A 5,000-nucleotide genomic window follows, 5' to 3' on the forward strand; every position below is an offset into this window, starting at 1 on the left:
CCAAGGCCAAGCATTCCGGTGCCTAACCTTGGCAACCGTGGTCCTTTCCTCACCATATGCCATGGCCTTGTGCCCATGGTCTTCGCAAGACATCGTCCAAGGCGCCCAAAAGGCCAAGGGAGCCCAACCCAGCAATGCCTTGCTAGGACAAGCCAAGGCCAAGCATTCCGGTGCCTATCCGGGCAAAAACGCCCAAAGCATGCCCATTCCTTAGCCTATCCAGGCAAAAACGCCCAAAATCTGCACATTCTAGTGCCTATCCGGGCAAAAACGCCCACCAGCATGCCACCCTCCTATAGGGTTTGCGCAACCAACCAGCCTAACCACCAGTGGCAACCAAAGGTGCTGTTAGCGACGACTTCTGAAGACGCAACGAGACGCGACGTGTTTGCGCCCAGACGCGACGAGACGATGCGGGATCTGCGCCCAAGAATGCCTAGACCCGTCGACTTGATGCGGGATCAGCTCGCCCAAGCATGCCTAGTGTGCAAGGCCTGTGTGCAAGGCTAGTGTCCAAGGCTAGTGTGCAAGGCTCATGTGGAACGCTAGTGCGCAAGGCTAGTGCCCAAGGCTTGTGTGCCAGGCCCGTGTGCAAGGCTAGTGTCCAGGGCTTGTGTGCATTGCTTGAGTGCAAGGCTTGTGTGCATTGCTCGAGTGCATGGCTTGTGTGCAAGGGTTGTGCGCAAGGCTAGTGTGCGGGGCTTGTGCGCATGGCTAATGTGCACGGCTTGTGTGCATGGCTACCGTGCAAGGCTAGTTTGCATGGCTAGGGTGCAAGGCTCGCATGCGAGGCTAGTGTGCAAGGCTGCGTGCAAGGGAAGCGTGCAGGGCGAGTGTGCGAGGCCACTGTGCACGGCGCCAGCACTAGCGAGCCATCATCCGCGTTGCCATGGCTCGCTTGGCCTTGGCTTGCCAGGCCCCGACACGAGCAATCGCGCATTTTCTTTGCAACCGACCATCAATGCCGCCCAACGGGGCCAGCACGAGCAGTCATCCGCGGTCCCCTGGCCCTGCGCACGTTTGTCTTTGAAACCGAGCATCAATGCCACAGAAAGTGCCGGGGCGCCAGCTGGAGCCATCATCCGACGTGCCATGGCTCGCTTGGCCTTGGCTTGCCGGGCCCCGACACGAGCAATCGCGCATTTTCTTTGCAACCGACCATCAATGCCGCCCAACGGGGCCAGCACGAGCAGTCATCCGCGGTCCCCTGGCACTGCGCACGTTTGTCTTTGAAACCGAGCATCAATGCCACAGAAAGTGCCGGGGCGCCAGCTGGAGCCATCATCCGACGTGCCATGGCTCTGGTCCCATGGTCTTCGCAACCGAGCATTCGTGACACCCGCGGGGCCAGGACACCAACCCTTCCGACACGAGCATTCGCGCATGTTCTTTGGCCACACAACGGCGCCAGCACGAGCAAAATCATCCGCGGTGCGGTGGCCTTGCACGGCCTTTTGTCTTTGGAACCAACCATCAGTGCCACGGGAAGTGCCGGAGTCCCGGCATCCGCGGTGCCAAGTCATTGCGCCCTTGGTCTCTGCAGCGGGGCATGCCGGGCACTCCCAACCATTGCAAGCAAGCAAGCAAGCAAGAAAGAAAGTAAGTAAGTAAGTAAGTATTACATATAGGGGCGGGACATGCGGGGAGATCTGCGAAACGTGCATTACGGGGCACACGCGTACCTACCGGGGCATACCGACCCCTATTGGGGCACACGTGTGCATATCGGGGCATACCGGGCCTATCAGGGCATACCGGGCCTATCGGGGCACACGCGTACATACCGGGGCATACCGAGCCCTACTGGGGCACACGTGCGCATATCGGGGCGTACCAAGCCTATCGGGGCATACGCATGTATCCCAAGGCATACCGAGTCTATCCGGGCATACGCGTTCATACCGGGGCGTAACGGGCCTATCGGGGCATACTTGGGCATATCCGGGCAAAAAATGCCCAAAACTTGCGCAACCTTGGCAACCGTGGTCCATTCCTCTCTATATGCCTAGCCTTGCCAACCGTGGTCCATTCCTCACTATATGCCATGGCCTTGTGCCCATGGTCTTCCCAAGACAGCGTCCAAGGCCCCCGGAAGGCCAAGGGAGCCCAACCCAGCAATGCCCTGCTATGGCAAGCCAAGGCCAAGCATTCCGGTGCCTATCCGGGCAAAAATGCAATTCCTCTCTATATGCCTAGCCTTGGCAACCGTGGTCCATTCCCCACCATATGCCATGGCCTTGTGCCCATGGTCTTCCCAAGACAGTGTCCAAGGCGCCCGGAAGGCCAAGGGAGCCCAACCCAGCAATGCCCTGCTTTGGCAAGCCAAGGCCAAGCATTCCGGTGCCTAACCTTGGCAACCGTGGTCCTTTCCTCACCATATGCCATGGCCTTGTGCCCATGGTCTTCGCAAGACATCGTCCAAGGCGCCCAAAAGGCCAAGGGAGCCCAACCCAGCAATGCCTTGCTAGGACAAGCCAAGGCCAAGCATTCCGGTGCCTATCCGGGCAAAAACGCCCAAAGCATGCCCATTCCTTAGCCTATCCAGGCAAAAACGCCCAAAATCTGCACATTCTAGTGCCTATCCGGGCAAAAACGCCCACCAGCATGCCACCCTCCTATAGGGTTTGCGCAACCAACCAGCCTAACCACCAGTGGCAACCAAAGGTGCTGTTAGCGACGACTTCTGAAGACGCAACGAGACGCGACGTGTTTGCGCCCAGACGCGACGAGACGATGCGGGATCTGCGCCCAAGAATGCCTAGACCCGTCGACTTGATGCGGGATCAGCTCGCCCAAGCATGCCTAGTGTGCAAGGCCTGTGTGCAAGGCTAGTGTCCAAGGCTAGTGTGCAAGGCTCATGTGGAACGCTAGTGCGCAAGGCTAGTGCCCAAGGCTTGTGTGCCAGGCCCGTGTGCAAGGCTAGTGTCCAGGGCTTGTGTGCATTGCTTGAGTGCAAGGCTTGTGTGCATTGCTCGAGTGCATGGCTTGTGTGCAAGGGTTGTGCGCAAGGCTAGTGTGCGGGGCTTGTGCGCATGGCTAATGTGCACGGCTTGTGTGCATGGCTACCGTGCAAGGCTAGTTTGCATGGCTAGGGTGCAAGGCTCGCATGCGAGGCTAGTGTGCAAGGCTGCGTGCAAGGGAAGCGTGCAGGGCGAGTGTGCGAGGCCACTGTGCACGGCGCCAGCACTAGCGAGCCATCATCCGCGTTGCCATGGCTCGCTTGGCCTTGGCTTGCCAGGCCCCGACACGAGCAATCGCGCATTTTCTTTGCAACCGACCATCAATGCCGCCCAACGGGGCCAGCACGAGCAGTCATCCGCGGTCCCCTGGCCCTGCGCACGTTTGTCTTTGAAACCGAGCATCAATGCCACAGAAAGTGCCGGGGCGCCAGCTGGAGCCATCATCCGACGTGCCATGGCTCGCTTGGCCTTGGCTTGCCGGGCCCCGACACGAGCAATCGCGCATTTTCTTTGCAACCGACCATCAATGCCGCCCAACGGGGCCAGCACGAGCAGTCATCCGCGGTCCCCTGGCACTGCGCACGTTTGTCTTTGAAACCGAGCATCAATGCCACAGAAAGTGCCGGGGCGCCAGCTGGAGCCATCATCCGACGTGCCATGGCTCTGGTCCCATGGTCTTCGCAACCGAGCATTCGTGACACCCGCGGGGCCAGGACACCAACCCTTCCGACACGAGCATTCGCGCATGTTCTTTGGCCACACAACGGCGCCAGCACGAGCAAAATCATCCGCGGTGCGGTGGCCTTGCACGGCCTTTTGTCTTTGGAACCAACCATCAGTGCCACGGGAAGTGCCGGAGTCCCGGCATCCGCGGTGCCAAGTCATTGCGCCCTTGGTCTCTGCAGCGGGGCATGCCGGGCACTCCCAACCATTGCAAGCAAGCAAGCAAGCAAGAAAGAAAGTAAGTAAGTAAGTAAGTATTACATATAGGGGCGGGACATGCGGGGAGATCTGCGAAACGTGCATTACGGGGCACACGCGTACCTACCGGGGCATACCGACCCCTATTGGGGCACACGTGTGCATATCGGGGCATACCGGGCCTATCAGGGCATACCGGGCCTATCGGGGCACACGCGTACATACCGGGGCATACCGAGCCCTACTGGGGCACACGTGCGCATATCGGGGCGTACCAAGCCTATCGGGGCATACGCATGTATCCCAAGGCATACCGAGTCTATCCGGGCATACGCGTTCATACCGGGGCGTAACGGGCCTATCGGGGCATACTTGGGCATATCCGGGCAAAAAATGCCCAAAACTTGCGCAACCTTGGCAACCGTGGTCCATTCCTCTCTATATGCCTAGCCTTGCCAACCGTGGTCCATTCCTCACTATATGCCATGGCCTTGTGCCCATGGTCTTCCCAAGACAGCGTCCAAGGCCCCCGGAAGGCCAAGGGAGCCCAACCCAGCAATGCCCTGCTATGGCAAGCCAAGGCCAAGCATTCCGGTGCCTATCCGGGCAAAAATGCGATTCCTCTCTATATGCCTAGCCTTGGCAACCGTGGTCCATTCCCCACCATATGCCATGGCCTTGTGCCCATGGTCTTCCCAAGACAGTGTCCAAGGCGCCCGGAAGGCCAAGGGAGCCCAACCCAGCAATGCCCTGCTTTGGCAAGCCAAGGCCAAGCATTCCGGTGCCTAACCTTGGCAACCGTGGTCCTTTCCTCACCATATGCCATGGCCTTGTGCCCATGGTCTTCGCAAGACATCGTCCAAGGCGCCCAAAAGGCCAAGGGAGCCCAACCCAGCAATGCCCTGCTAGGGCAAGCCAAGGCCAAGCATTCCGGTGCCTAACCTTGGCAACCGTGGTCCTTTCCTCACCATATGCCATGGCCTTGTGCCCATGGTCTTCGCAAGACATCGTCCAAGGCGCCCAAAAGGCCAAGGGAGCCCAACCCAGCAATGCCTTGCTAGGACAAGCCAAGGCCAAGCATTCCGGTGCCTATCCGGGCAAAAACGCCCAAAGCATGCC

Source organism: Tasmannia lanceolata, unplaced genomic scaffold (genome assembly GCF_043159265.1).
Source record: "Tasmannia lanceolata isolate RefF3 unplaced genomic scaffold, GAP_Taslan_0.1 ptg000398l, whole genome shotgun sequence".
Lineage (NCBI taxonomy): Eukaryota > Viridiplantae > Streptophyta > Magnoliopsida > Canellales > Winteraceae > Tasmannia > Tasmannia lanceolata.